The 15,958-nt window shown below is 35.6% G+C and overlaps 1 long non-coding RNA gene across 3 annotated transcripts in view; it reads right to left on the bottom strand.

The window, feature by feature from the left end:
• LOC132028014 (uncharacterized) overlaps positions 1-15,958 on the bottom strand; it is a 186,518-nt gene that overhangs the window by 153,242 nt on the left and 17,318 nt on the right. For all 3 annotated transcript variants that reach the window (XR_009407314.1, XR_009407316.1, XR_009407315.1), the window contains exons 2-3: positions 1,545-1,632; positions 88-213 (exon numbers count right to left, since the gene is read on the bottom strand). This is a non-coding gene — a long non-coding RNA (uncharacterized LOC132028014). The remainder of the gene's footprint in view (positions 1-87; positions 214-1,544; positions 1,633-15,958) is intronic.

Raw genomic sequence — 15,958 nt, 5'->3', positions numbered from 1 at the left:
CTTCCCAGAGCAAACAGTCTTTAAGTCAGGTTCCCTTCCCAAGAGATCCCACAATAAATACTCATATTACTTTCATGTGGCACTTACTTCTTTTTCTTCTTCTTTTTTCCCTTGGTCTTCCATGAGTATAAGTGATATGCACTGATTCACTTCTGCTATTAGACTTGAAGTTCCTTGAGGGCAGGGTCTGTGTTTAATTCATGCTTTTTGCTCCTACAGAACGAGACACAGAGAAGACGCTCAATAAATATTTTTTACATAAATGAATGGAAGAGGGCAGCTTCTACGTCATACGGGGGCTATCCTGATGACTACAGGGAGCTTGGCAAAAAACGGCCCCCTTCTTTGCGTCAGAAAGTTTACATTATAAAAACCTACATCAGTCATGACAATGTGTCATGTTTTTTTCATAAGTGTGCCTGATATTCCACCAGAAATCATGATACTTGACACATCTGTAATGTGTTTTCCTTTGAGCGAATGTGAGACATAATCTGTTATTTGCATTTCTTTTTGTCTGGGAGACCAGAATTCCAAGCAGGGGACAGGCTTCATGAAGTGCCAAGACAAAATTTTCTCCCTGAGATGACACATCATCAAACAAGTTGCATCTTGATGCAGATATTTCTTGGAAACTCAAACTACCTAAAAGTGGTATTGTTTTGTTTTCAAGTGGTTATTATGGTGAGATTGTTTTTACTGCTTCAGTTGCTCATACCCCAAAAAAGAAAAAAAAACTATCCCTTCCCTTATAAAATATTTATTATTTTATATTTTAAAAGAAAGAACCAAATCAATTCTGTTTTGAAAGGCACATTAAAAATGTAAGCACAAAGTACAGGGCACATTTCACAGAAGATTAGAACTGCTAACAGTTTTTTCTTGTTTGTTTGTTTGTTTTTTCCCCCCATCTACCAGAAGAAATCAAATGAAGCCAGTTTGCCTCTGGGGTTTTAACATCATTACTATTCATCTTAATAATGAAGTTAAAATTAACTGAAAGAAGACAAAATGGAAAAAAAAATTCACTTCACTAACATGGGTTTACTCACATGAAAATGGATAAAAGTAATATCCTTTGGGCACAGTTAAAGAAAAAAATCAAAATAACCAGGTACCCCACGATGGAAGCAGTACCTCAAAGTCATTTTTTGTTTATGGAAGCATAAACTAATGCATAACACACACACTTCATACCCATATATAAACATATGTTTGGGGGCACCTGGGTGGCTCAGTCATTAAGTGTCTGCCTTCAGCTCAGGTCATGATCCCAGGGCCCTGGGATTGAGGCCTGCATCGGGCTCCCTGCTCAGCCAGAAGCTCAGTCAGCTTCTCCCTCTTCCACTCCCCTTGCTTGTGTTCCCTATCTCGTTCTCTCTCTCTCTCTCTGTCAAATAAGTTTAAAAATATTTATAAATAAATAAATAAACAAACAAACATATGTTTGGACACATGTATATATACATTAAAAAATAAATGCGGCTACGTAAAGATCTTTAAAATTATATTCAAAAAGATTACAAAGAAGATGCTCCACTCACCAGAACTGTTTCTGAATCACACATAACTAAGTGCAGGAACTCAGCTCTGGTTCATGTCAGCTCCCTATATTTTCTCTGTGGAATCTTTCTGTTGAAGAATGAAAAGACAATAGAAAGGTAAAAAGGGGCATCTCCACTCCACAGGGTCCTCAAAATGAGCACTCCTGCTTTGACTTTCATCCTTCCCCTCTGAGAGAAAAAACAGGCATCATGATCCTGGAAATGAACAGGAGTTTTCTTTAACCAATTAAACCCTTTTCAGAAAACTAAAGCTGTCATATTGGAGATACAATGATGGTAACAATAATGAATTGTAGAGCCAAGTTAGATCCTAAAAGATACTGTGTTGGCTTGGCTGTAAGGTGGGAACAGTGCTTACTCATTCACAGTCTTCTAAGGTAAAGTTTAGAACTCAACCATTTCTCTTCAAACCAGTAAATTATTTTGGTTTGGACTGGGAAAAAAAAAAAGGTACACTTCCAGAGGGCGTATGCAAAACTCCAAATTATAGGACTGAATTGATTTGTGTGTGTGTGTGTGTAAATTTGTTTTGGAGAGATCTTGACTTAACAGCTTAAATTTTCTTCATTTTGGAGAAACCAAACATAAAGAGCAATGTGAATCAGGACACAGTGGAAGCCCAAATTCTCATGGAGTTTTTATCTTTTCAAGTACACAATTCCAGAAACGTCAAGGGTAAAGTCAAGATTATCTATTCACAAATGATGGGATCATCTCCCCCCTGCCAATAATCATCACCCCTAATTCATCAGTTTCCACCCTCTCACTCTGATTCCTTTCAATATTTAACTTTTTTTATATTATGCTAGGTGCACAATGATAATAAGATATCAAAAAAGTCACACTAGCATATTATCTATTTTCTAAGATTTTACCACAGTAACCTGGTCGTATGGTTAATTCTAAGTATAGTTTGAGGAAACACTCAAAGTTACACACAACCTGTAACTGGGTAATATATGCACAGAAATCTTCCCCACAAAACATATATTTGCATAACAAAACTAGAGATGACTTAGGTGGATAAATTAACATGACTGGGAACTGATATCTAAGTAAAGATTTTAAATGATTTAATAATAACTTTCCATTGAAAGCATAAAGAATCATAGAATGATAGTGAGCAGTATAAAATATGATACAGGGTAGAAAGCTATGGAATCACAGAGTTCTAAAATGCATACATAATAGCTTATATGTCACCACCAACTGAAGAATAAAAAAGGTGCTTTGTATTGCACAATTGATAAGTTTGTGAAACACAAGGTATTCATTATGTTTACATGTAGGAAGCAGTTTTTCACAGTGGTTTGGTGCAGAGACCCTAAATCCATACTATTTGGATTCAGATGCCAGGTCTTCGCTCGCTAGCTGTGTGAACTTGCACAAGGACCTGAAAGGCAATGAACGGATGGCAGGCACATTAATAATAATGGGGTTGTTGATAGTATTAAGCACGCCAGTTCCTATAAAGCACTTAGCACAGACCCTGTGACATAGTAAGTATATCTCTTATTCATTCAACAAACACTTAAGCAGCACATATTATATTCCAGGTACTGTACTAAGTACTAGGAATTCAATGCTGAACAAAACCAACATAGTTCCTGTTTCAAGGAGTAATAATATGAGCTATAGTATTGTACCTTTTAATATACTTTAGATAAACAGCAGGTCCACAATGTTTATTGTGTGTGTATGTGTATGTATATGTGTGTGTGTGTGTATGTGTTTACATACTGTTCTAATGCAATACCATAATTGTTCTTTTCCTGATTTTTTTCTCTCTCCTGTGCCTGCCTGAGTCCCCAGTGCTCAGAGATATACACGGAAGATGTAAGGAACACATTACTCGACACTGACTAGATATTCATCAGAGCTTCAAGTGACCATTTCCCCCAAGCTCTACCCGTCTGGAACATGGGAAAGAGGAAAAGATGGCCAAGTATGAGAAGACCAGCACAACTGCCTTAAGATTGTAAAAACCATGTACAGCTTTAGAGATGTGGACTCTTCAACATTGTTCATTCTTTTCTGCTCTTATCTCTTGAGGATAAGAGCCAGACATTTAGAGGAGTAACTGCAAATACCATCAGGCTTCTATGTCTAAAGTCACCAAGAAAATTCAGTGCTCAGCCATGGGGCCTAGCATCCAACAATGGCTTTTTTGTTAGTGTCAGATGGCACGGAACAAGACAAGTGTATCCAAAAGTCACAGATGGAAGATCAGTTACATTTTTAAATGGCATTGTTATGGGCATTTGGCCAACAAACTTCTGAGATTCTGCTGTGAGGCAGACACTGGATTCAATATTGGCGATTACACAATGAGCAAACATGTAAGGGCCCTACCATCCTGGGGATGAGAAACACAATTAATGAAATGATCATGCTAACGATTTAGGAATATCATCCCAAGGGAATATGCAATAAACAAACATAAACCAGAGGGGATGATCAGAGAAGGATTCATGAAAAAGTGATACTTTAACTAAGAAGAGTAAGTAGCCATTACTGAGACAAAGATGGGAAGTGGGAGTAGGAAGAGGATGGGGCCAGTGCTGACTTTGGGCTAATCTGTTACCCAGAAACAGGTAACTAATATGCCCTTGTACAGCAACTGATCTGAGAAGGGCAAAAAGAAAATGTGTTTTGTTTTGTTTTGTTTTGTTTTGTTTTGTTTTGTTTCCTTAGTAAGACCTAACAGGATAATGACAAACTAAAGTGTGCTGCTTTCTTGGATGTCTCATGCCTGATTGATGATCTGATACCTATGCACAGTGTTTCCAGCTTTGCTTTCAGATTTTATAGGAAAAAGACAAGAGTAAACTCTTATGTTCTTACCATTTTCAAAGTCATCGTCTACACAGAATGTGGTACCATCAGAAATGAGAACAAGACCTATATTTTCCCTTCAGCCAGACAGAAGTAACATGTAGGAACACAAACATAAGGCTCTCCCCCTAAGAAACTATCATTTATTGATAACTGGCCCTACCTTTTCCACCTTCTTAAAAACAATATAAAGAAAAATGAAAGTCCAAGGGACTTTGCTCTCATACTTATACCCATGCTAAATTAGTAAAGAAACTTTAGGGGGAGACATACCATGAGAATCTCCACATTTATTTCCAATATATTGATAAGGCTTGATCTGGTTGTACCCTTATAAGTATTTCGTTCCATTAAGCAAAATCTGAGAGCTATAGTAAAAACTCTTGATTCAAAGTGTTTTATTTCTTCTAAGTTAGAATACTCCAAAGATGAAAATAAATCTCTGCTCTAGAAACAGAGAATGGTATCAAAAATTGAATGGGAAAGCAGTGACAAATTTTCACTCTGAAATAAATGTGTGAGACTAGCTGACAACGGGGAAGCCGATTCAGATTCTCACTCCTTTGGTGGTGTGGCTTAACACCAAATCTAATAGGCATTTAGCTGGCTGACTAGGGCAGGAAAAGGGGGTGTGCAGCCTCTGATGCCTGCATCTGTGAGAATGCACTGAAGCCACTAAAATTATCAATCAAGACTTGATGTTAGTGTCAAATTTGGTGATTTTTTTTTCTTTCAAGGGGATAAAGCTAGAGAAATAGATAACTTTTGGCTCAAACAGTCCAAAGGAAAGTAAAAATAATCTCTGATAGCATGAATAGGGATTATCAAAATTGTTGTGTCTGCACAAAACTTGGAGGTTCTCATTTCTCACAATCAAGTGTCTACTGGAGATTACAAATTATTTTCATTTTGCTACTGTCAAGGAATAAAGTCGAACACCTGTGTCTTCAAGTGTTCCACCAGACAGCTACTTAGGTTTTAAAAAAAAACATTACATCAGCACAGTGCAAGAGTAATACCAGTGCTTTGGTGCCTGGAGGAAAAATAGTACTACAGTTTTTTAAAAAAATGTGAATTACTTTTGATTTTTCATTTAGTATCAGGATTTTTACTCTTTACGCAAGTGACTGCACATGCAGCCAAAGGGGAGTCGGGGTGGGGTGGGGGGAGCATCAGCTAAATGTCCGTTTCAGCTGTGCTGTAGAATTCACCTAGGTACAGTGGGCTTGCCAATAATAAACAGCAAAAGTTATATTTTCTCCTCAAGAGAAGAAAAGCCATGAACATCGGTCTCTATTCAATTCTAATCCAGATCCATGGAAATGAAGGGAAGGAAAGTTAGGGATTATGGTCTGTTTAATCCGTTATATCTGCAGGGTGAATGGCAAGGATAGAAAGAATATGCCATCTAATAAAAGATTAATGTGAGAACTCTTCTGAATGATAACCATATTGCTTCCTCCCGGAGCTAATTATGCCTTTGAATCACATTCAGAAGAGAAGACACAAAGTTACCTTCAGCAAATACTTATTTTAATTGCTTAATAGTGAACACTTCTTTTTGAGCTAATTGGGTTATTTTTCTGGGAGGTACACAAATCTCTCTGTCCTTGTAGAATACTGAAAATGAATAATCTTATTCCTTTGGAAGAAGGATTTAGAAAACTATAATTATTGACAGATAATCAGATTATTTTCATCAAAAGACAATTTGAAGTTGAATTTATTTTGACTACTGAATTATTCTATAGAGTTTTTGAGTGAGTCAGATCTCAAGAATTAATCCACAGCTGTACTGTGTCTTCATGAAGAAAAGAGATCTTCTGTAACCTCATTTCTATATCCCCAGACAGTTGAGAACCTAGGGCTGAGATTATTTTATCATCCAACCTCACCTGGCATCCTAAGAAGATACATGCAAACATAAGTATCTCTCACAAGAGAGATTGGTATCTTCTAACTACTCACTGGTAATACCAATATAGAAAGGATGAGAGTAGGTTATCTGGCAGGGTAGAGTACTTTATTACTGAAATTGTTAAGAATTGGTGGTACATAGTGTTAATAAAGTATAACCTAACTTTTAGTAGGTATTATTATTTTTTAATTTTTCTCAGGTGGGACACCTGGATGGCTCAGTTGGTTAAGTGTCTGATCTTGATTTCATCTCACTCATGATCTTGGGATCCTGAGATTGAGCCCTGCATCAGTCTCCATGCTTGGGGGGGTGGGGGCAGTGGGAGTACGCTTGGGAGTCTCTCCCTCCCTCTGCCTCTCCCCTGCTCATAGGCACGCACATGTACTCTCTCTCGCTCTCTCTAAAATAAATAAATAAACCTTTAAAAAAGCTTCTCAGAGAATGCATCCCCCACAATTACATCTGGAGCAGACCACTCCACCACCACTATCCTGGTATATTTTAATTATTATTAATTAAATAAATAATAATTAATAACATTAATTAATTAATAATATATTAATTACTTGGTGTATATTATCCGATTGAATTCTTTCAGCCAAGGAAAAGAAACTCGGAAGGTAAGTAACTCACCTTACACTGTTACTCAACTAGTTATTCAACTAGTTATTCAACTTGTTAAACAAGTAACTATTGTTACTCAACCAGTTAAAGTCACTCAACTTATTCAACTAGTTTTAACATCAATTAAAACCAAGAGCTTCCTAATGCCACTAGTTACGCTGTTTAAATGAGGAGTCTGAGTCTCCTAACCATCACCTCCTTCTTTATTCCTTAAAAGTCACATTCCCCTTGGAAGTGCTTAGGCCAATGAAAAGCTAAGAGAAAAGATATCTGTGCCCCAACTTGCCTTCCATGAATCCTGATGTTGGAAATAGCCATATATGCGGGACAGGGTTGTATATTGGCCTCTCCTCTACCAAGGACAGAGCAGAGAGAAGAGAATGAGTTTGTACAGATACATATATATCATCAAAGCTACCCTCATGAAGAATGCATTTTCCTTAACTTGAAGAATAAGTAGACCCACCATCACCTAACTATCTCAAACTCAGTTTACTCTCCATTAGGTAAAAAACAAACAAACAAACAAAAAATCTTGGTAGGGAGTAAAATATAACATCAAAGTGTACAAGGATTCTCTATTTCCTTTATTGTCTATTGATTTCAAAATTAAACTCACTTTTGGTAGGGATTGCATTTAATGTGTATATTGCTTTGGGTAATATAGACATTTTAACAGTATTTGTTCTTCTAATCCATGAGCATGGAGTGCTTTTCCATTTCTTTGTGTCACCTTCAATTTCTTTCATGAGTGTTTTACAGTTTTTCAGAGTACAGAACTTTTACCTCTTTGGTTAGGTTTGTTCCTAGATATCTCATGGCTTTTGATGCAATTGTAAATTTTGGGACTGATACCAAAAGTTTTTTTCACACGAGAACAAATAATCCAAAAATTCATATGGAACTACAAAAGACCCCAAGTAGCCAAAGCAATCTTGAAAAAGAAAAGAAAAGTTGGAGGCATCACAATTCCAGACCTCAAGTTGTATTACAAAGCTCTAGTGATCAAAACAGAATAGTACTGGCCCAAAGACAGACACATAGATCAATGAAACAGATTAGAAAACACAAAAGGAATCCATAACCATATGGTCGATTAATCTTCAACAAAGCAGGAAAGAATATCCAATGGAAAAAAGAAAGTCTCTTCAATAAATGGTCCCGGGACAACTAGACAGTAACATGCAAAAGAATGAAACTGGACATTTTTCTTATACCATACACAAAAATAAACTCAAAATGGATAAAAGACCTAAATGTGAGACAAGAAACCATTAAAATCCTGGAGGAGAACATGGGCAGTAACCCCTTTGACATCAGCAGTAGCAACTTCCTACTAGATATGTCTCCTGACGCAAAGGAAAAGAAAAGCAAAAATAAATGATTGGGACTTCATAAAAATAAAGAGCTTCTGCACACCAAAGGAAACAATCAACAAAACTAAAAGGCAACCTATGGAATGGGAGAAGATATTTGCATAATAATAAAGGGTTAATGTGCAAAAAAAGCAAAATACATAAAGAACTTATAAACGCAACACCTAAAAAACAAATAATCCAATTAAAAAATGGGCAGAAGTCATAAATAGACATTTTTCCAAAGAGGATATCCAGATGGTCAACAAACACATGAAAAGATGTTCAACATCACTAATGAGGGAAATACAAATCAAAATCACAAGGAGATATCACCTCATACCTGTCATAATGGTTAAAATTCACACAAGAAACAAGTGTTGGTGAGAATGTGGAGAAAAGGGAACTCTCTTACACTGTGGGTGGGAATGTACACTAGTGCAACCACTGTGGAAAACAGCATGGAGTTTCCTCAAAAAAGTTAAAAATAAATGCACTCTATCATCCAGCAATTTCAGTACTAGGTATTTACTCAAAGAATACAAAAATGCTAATTTGAAGGGATACATGCACCATGATATTTATAGCAGCATTATTTATAATATCCAAATTATGGAAAGAGCCCAAATGTCCATTGGCCAATGAATGAATAAAAAAGATAAGGTACATATATGCAATGGAATATTACTCAGCCATAAAAAAGAACGAAATTGCCACTTACAATGACATGGACAGAGCTAGAGAGTATTATGCTAAGCAAAATAAGTCAGAGAAAGACAAACGTCATATGATTTCACTCATACATAGAATCTAAGAAACAAAACAAATGATCACAGGGAAAAAAGGAAAGAGGCAAACTGGGAAACAGACTCTTAATTAAAGAGAACAAACTGATGGTTATCAGAAGGGCGGGGGGGGGGGGTAGATTAAATAGGTGATGCGTTTTAAGGAGTGTACTTAATGTGATGAGACCAGGTATTGTATGGAACTGAATCACTAAATTGCATACCTGAAACTAATATTACACTGCATGTTAACTGGAATTTAAGTAAAAACTTAAACAAACAAAAACAAAATTAAACTCACTAGAATATTTTCATACTACAAACAAGGATGAGGTTGATAACCCAGATTGGAGAAAAGTACATCTGAAGGCTTGTATCATTGCCTTGTCAGGCTACAAACGAACCAGACCACTCTGAGTGGGTAATTTACTTAAAAGGGAATGAATGTTCTCACAGCTAATAGTGTGGGAAGGATATAAAGAAGAAGCTCTTAGAAAGTGGTAGAGAGAAATGCGCTTCTTTCTTAGGGAATAGGATTAATTTAGTTTGGACTCCTAGGTATGGAAATACACAGTTCTCTTATGGTGATGGTTCGTGAGCTGCTTCAGTTACATGCAGCCATGCAGGGAAGGGTTAGGAAATTAGCTCTCCAGGGTCCCTAGGACAAGCTTAGGCAATAGCTTGGATCTGAGCAATCTCTGAGCTCAGTAGACCACACAGCTGAGTAAGTCAAGATGCTGATCACTGGAATTCCCCCTTGGTGGCTTCTGTCATAATCACTGCCATGAGATTGAGGACGCAGATGCCTTATGTCTTCTATTGGGTTTCTAGTGTTTCCTAAGTTGAGCCCTATCTCCCCACAATACTTCCTCATCCAATAAATGATTCTGATGCATGCATTTGCGATTCTGAGTCCCACAAAGACAATCCTCAAGTCTCAGAGTGTAGCCTCTCTTTGGGTCCTCATTTGCCTATGCTATAGCTACAGAAGATTCCCATTCAAAAACTGGGGGCCTATACAACCTCCTTGGAAATATGAGCACCAATATCTATTTAAAAAGGATCATAGGGCAGCTGGGTGGCTTAGATGCTTAAGCACCTGCCTTTGGCTCAGGTCATTATCTCAGGGTCTTGGGATCAAGTCCCTCATAGGGCTCCCTGCTCTCTGGGGGGCCTGCTTCTCCTTCTGCCTCTCACTCATGCCTTCTCTACCAGATAAATAAATAAATAATCTTTTTAAAAGGATCATAAACACAATCTGTGGTCTAATAATCAATCACACTTCCAACTACATACTCAAAAGAAATATGTGGGCATGTTTACCAAGAGACTTGTACAATAATGTTCAGAGCAACGCTATTTATAATAGTCAAAATCTGGAAACAATCCAAATAGGATGGAGATATAAAAGGTTTTATACACAAATAATGGATTACTATACAGCAATAAGAATGAACAAACTAGAACATGTAATAACATGGATGAATTCCACAAACATAATAAGAAAAAAAAAAGCAAACACTAAAGAATTGCATGTTGCCTGATTTCATTTTTATAACATGTAAATAGAGGCAAAACCACGGTACATCTTACAAACCATGATAATGGTTACCCTAATGGGGAGGGATAGATAATAACTGGAAGTGCTGGTAATATCCTGTTTATTGAGATGGGCCTTTTCACATGTGTTTGTTCATTTTTTTAAGCATTCATGGAACCATAAGCTTATGAGATGTATACTTCCATTATTACTATATAATGTTACAGTACTTGAATCTGAAAAGTTTATTTTAAAATGATAAAATAATGGAGGTTTTAATGTCTGGAACTCTGTCTTGCTTTTGCCAACATCCTCCCCCATTCCAAATCTTACCACCTTTTGCTTTCGGAGTCATGGGAAGACTAATGAGCACATCCTTTGGAGTGAGGCTTGTTAACCTCCCTAGACTTATAAATCCTGCCCTGTACCGAACTTAAAGCAACAGCTAGAATCAGAATATCTTCCACTTGTCTGTATTATTACTACAAAATACAAGTTCCATGAAGATTAAGTCTTGCTTTCTCATCTGAATGCCTAATGTCAGTTCAACCTACCTATATCTTTCTTCTTTTCATTTATTCATGTATTTTCTTATTAAGTTATTTTTAATTATTAAATTATGTTGGGCATTATGCTCAACTATGGAGATAACAGTAGCAAATAAATTCATAGTCCATACATCCTCCCTCTGCTTCACTTTATTCCTGTAGCTTCCTAGATGATGATGACCTTCTTCTCAATGAATCCATCTGGTATCTGATAAATCATGGTGTGGCAAGTCATCTCTACCATAGTTCACAATAGGTAGACACAGAGATGCAGATGGACCATGGCTGTTAGAGTGATTGAATTATCCAGATTTATTTTGAAAGATATAGGGAGTCATGAGTCCATTCTATGATTCTAGTGTACATAAATAAAATTTCTAAAGAATGAATTAAAACCAGAAATAGGCTTCTATTTGTCTGCTTGTGATTTTCTTTGTGGGAATAATCATATCCTAAATGTCTAGCAATTTTTAAATGCCTTCTTTATCTCATTCCCATGTATTAGGGAGCCCAGTTAAGTGGATTGTAGACTCTGGGAGCTATATTTTTAAGACATAAAAGAAAAGGAATGCATAGCATTTCTCTGTGGATTTATCAGCCTCATTAATTAATAACTTATTCAGTGAGTTTAATAATGTCAAGTAATAATGCAGCCCATTAACAATGATTTCAGTTTTTCAGAATAATAGGCATAGTTATATGTGTACCAACCTTTTGAGTAAAACTCATGAAAATGTTATAGTGTTACTATGTTGCCAGATTCTGTCACACTCCCCAGAAACCAGACAATTAAAAAATCTGAGAATACCCCTGGGGATAAAAATATATGTTTATAAAAAAATAAAAATTATATTAAAAAAATGTGAGAATACTCTACATTAAGATTTGTTGGGGTATAGATTTGGACAGTATTTGCTATATCAAAATGCAACAGGAATTGTAAACACTCTTTTGAACCTACAGTTTCCAGGCCAGTTTTGGTAATGACTAACATTTATATTATAAATGTTATCACAGAAGAGTAACCAGACTGTTAAGGCTACAAATTGTCTACATTTGTTTGGAAAGAACCTTTGACATTTCCAGTTATACACACCTTCACTTTGCTCTTCTGCCCTTTGCTCAGAGAAGATATATTTCCAGACATCTATCCTACAGATGACAAATACAGATTTCACTTTACCTCTAATCTGATCTTTATTTCAACTTCCCTTTTCTTTAATTGGCCTGAGCAATCTTTAGACAATCTTACAAACAGTACCCTTCCTTTCCTTTCTTTTCCCTCCCTCTCTCCTTTCCACAAACATTTATTCAATGCTTCCTGTATTTCAGATATAGGTGATAAAAAGACAAGCAAAACACTTTCTGACCTGTAGCAATCTACCAATTTCAAACCACTCAAGTTCCCTTAGCACCCTGGAATCTGATGGTTTCTGATGCCTAATCTAAGCTTCTTTTAAAAGCAAGTTTTGCCACAGATTTTTTTTTCCTTTTCTCAAAAGCTGCCAATGAAATAATAGACAAGCATTCCTGAATTTCTTCTTTCTTGCTCACAACATTTCCTTCACCACCCCCTTTTCAGCTACTCCATGAACTTTCATGGCCAGGTTGATCAAGTGATTTCATAGGGAACCCATTCTACTAGAAGAAAACACTTTTTGTGTTGAGATTTTACTGACAATTATATCCCATAGACAAGGACTGGGGATAAGATTCAAGGCACAGAAACCTAACACTGACACAGGATGAACCTCCCACCACCTGGGTCCTACCTCTGGTGCCTGTTTACTGAGCCCTAGAACATTTATGGAGATTTGTCATTTCAGAGTTATAGTGATGAGAAAAACAGCCTCTAATTTCTTGGTAACTATAAAATCATGAATAACTATGTTACAACTATCCCAAATGATTTTTCTCCAATCAATTCTCAACTTGATTTCATTTCAGGGTCAACTCTGTGGGTCATTTTATATGCAGAAAATGTCCCTGAAGTGAATTTATTGCCTCTCAGTCTCTCAACAGGCTTACCACTCCTGGATCAGAATTTCAATTGTGCCACCATTTAGGGCTACATGGTCTTCTGCTGCTGGCTGGCAATTAACTCTAATGACATGTGAGTTGTGGCATAGCTTTAAATTCTTCCAGTAGATTGATACCTACCCTTAAACAAAAAGCAGTAATGCTATTTTTTTTTTTCTTGCTTAAACAACAAACATTTATTTTCTCAGAGTTTTGCAGGATATAAATCCAAGATTACAGTGTCAACAGGATGGTCCCTTCTAAAACCTCTCTCCTTGGCTCATAGATGGCTGTCTTCTTGTGTTTTTGCATGGTCTTCACTGAGTGTAACTAGCCTATGTATTTTAATGGTTTCAGATAATGATAATGATTTGATATTTATATATATTGCAAAATGATCACAACAGGTGTAGTTAACATCTGTCACCACATATAGCTAAGAAAACTGTTCCCTTGTAAGGAGACCTCTTAAAATCTATTCTGTTAGCAACCTTCAAATATGCCATATAATACTATTAACTATGGTCACCACACTGTATGTTACATCCCCATGACTCATTTATCTTGTAACAGGGAGTTTGTACCTTTTGATCACATTCATCCCTTTTGTTCATCCCCCCCAACCTCCATTCACCATCCCCAGAAACCACCTGTCTTTTTTCTTTATCTGTGAGCTTGGATTTTATTTTTGCTTTGTTTTAGATTCCACTTGTATGTAAGATTATGCAACCTTTGTCTTTTTCTGACTTATTTCACTTAACATAATGATCTCAAGGTTTACCCACATTATCTTAAGTAGCTAGATTTCATTCTTTTTTACAACTGAAAAATATTCCATTGCGTGTGTGTATGTGGTGTATATATATACTTAGTCATTCATCCATTGATGGATACTTAACATTGCTTCCATGTCTTGATTACTGTATATAATGTGGCAATGAAAATGCAGGTGCAGGTATCTTTTCATGTTGTGTTTTTGTTTCCTTTGGATAAATACCTAGAAGTGGAATTACTGGATCATATGGTAATTCTATTTTTAATTTTTTTAGGAAACTCCATACAGTTTTCCATAGCGACTACACAAATTTACATTCTACCGGCAGTACAGAAGAGTTCTCTTTCCTCCGCATCCTAACATTTATTGTTTCTTGTCTTTGCATAAAACCCATTTAGCAGGTGTAAGGTGATATGTAATTACGGTTTGGATTTGCATTTCCCTGATGATGGGTGATAGTGAGTTCCTTTCCTTTTGCCTGTTAGACATCTGTGTGTCTTCTTTGGAAATATGTATATTCAACTCCTTTGTCCATTGCTGAATCAAACTATTTGGCTTTTTTGCTACTGAGCTGTATATATTCCTTATATACTTTAGACAGTAAACCCTTATCAGATATATGGTTTTCAATGGACATGTGAATTAACTTTATTGTAGTGATCATTTTTCAGTGTATTTGTAGATATCATATCATTTCAGACAACTTAAACTTATACAATGTTATATGGCAATTATATCTCAATAAAGCTGGAGAAAACAAAGAAAGGAAATATGAATTTAGAACAAGGAGGGCAAATAGAATACACTTTTAAAAATTACAGATTTCAGTTCAAATATATCAACAATTATATGACACATAAATGGACTAAGTGCTTTAATTTTAAGAAAAATTTGATCAGACTAAAGAAAATTACAACCCAATGTGATTACAAGAGACATCTAAAACACAGATACAGAAAATTTGAAAAAAAAAAAGAAAGAAGACCCTATATATACTAACCAAAAGAAAAACTGATAAAGCTAGATTATAGCCAAGAAATTATACTATTAAGAGGAAGTATTATTAGGGATACAGAGAAAGATTTCAAAATGATAAATTCAGCATGCAAGGAAAATATTTATATCTATCTAAAATTATGCTCTCAAAATATGCAAAGCAAGAATTCACAGAACTAATAATAATATATGATCTAAATAAAACATTTCAGCGGCTAGAACACTCAATAGTGTAAAGCCTTTTACAAACTGATTTAAAGAATTACTGTAATCATAATCAAAATCCCAGCAACTATTTTCTGAAAATTCACAAGTGAATTTCATATTTTATTTAGAAGTGCAACCATTATCTATAAATAACAATTTTATATATTTTTCCAATCCCATCATTTATGTATACATTCATGCTACAATTTATTGACGTTAACTTGCAGAATGATACTGAATGAAAGGAGCTCTACTGGACCTCCATGTCTTGATACCGATCTCGGAGGGATTAATATAATTAAAATTGATGCCTTTTTTAAAATGACTTTTTATCAGAATTAAGGGAGTTCTCTTCCAATCATTGTTTTCTACATGTTTTCCCATAAGTGTAAAATGTATTTTTTCAAAAGTGTTTTCTGCATCTATTTGGATTATATATGACTTTTCTTTTGTATTCTGTTACTGTGATAAATTACATCAGTTGGCTTCCAGATATTATATCAATCTTATAGTCCTAAAATAAAGCCAACTTAATCATGGCATATTATCATTTTTATGTATTGCTAGATAGGATTTGATAACATGTGGTTTAAAAGTTTGGTATCTATGTTTATGGGTGAGATTGACCCATAATTTTTCTTTTAATGCCCCTGTCAGTCTAGCTTTATAAACTAAGTTTCGTGAGTATTCCCTCTTTGGCTTTGTATCTTTTTTTGTCTTTTGAGATTTGTGTTGTTTCTTAAGTATACATTAGAAAGGTATGCTAAAATATGCCCCTATGAATGTGATTT

This window comes from Mustela nigripes, chromosome 12 (genome assembly GCF_022355385.1).
Source record: "Mustela nigripes isolate SB6536 chromosome 12, MUSNIG.SB6536, whole genome shotgun sequence".
NCBI lineage: Eukaryota > Metazoa > Chordata > Mammalia > Carnivora > Mustelidae > Mustela > Mustela nigripes.
This window is presented reverse-complemented; position numbering and strand designations above follow the sequence as displayed.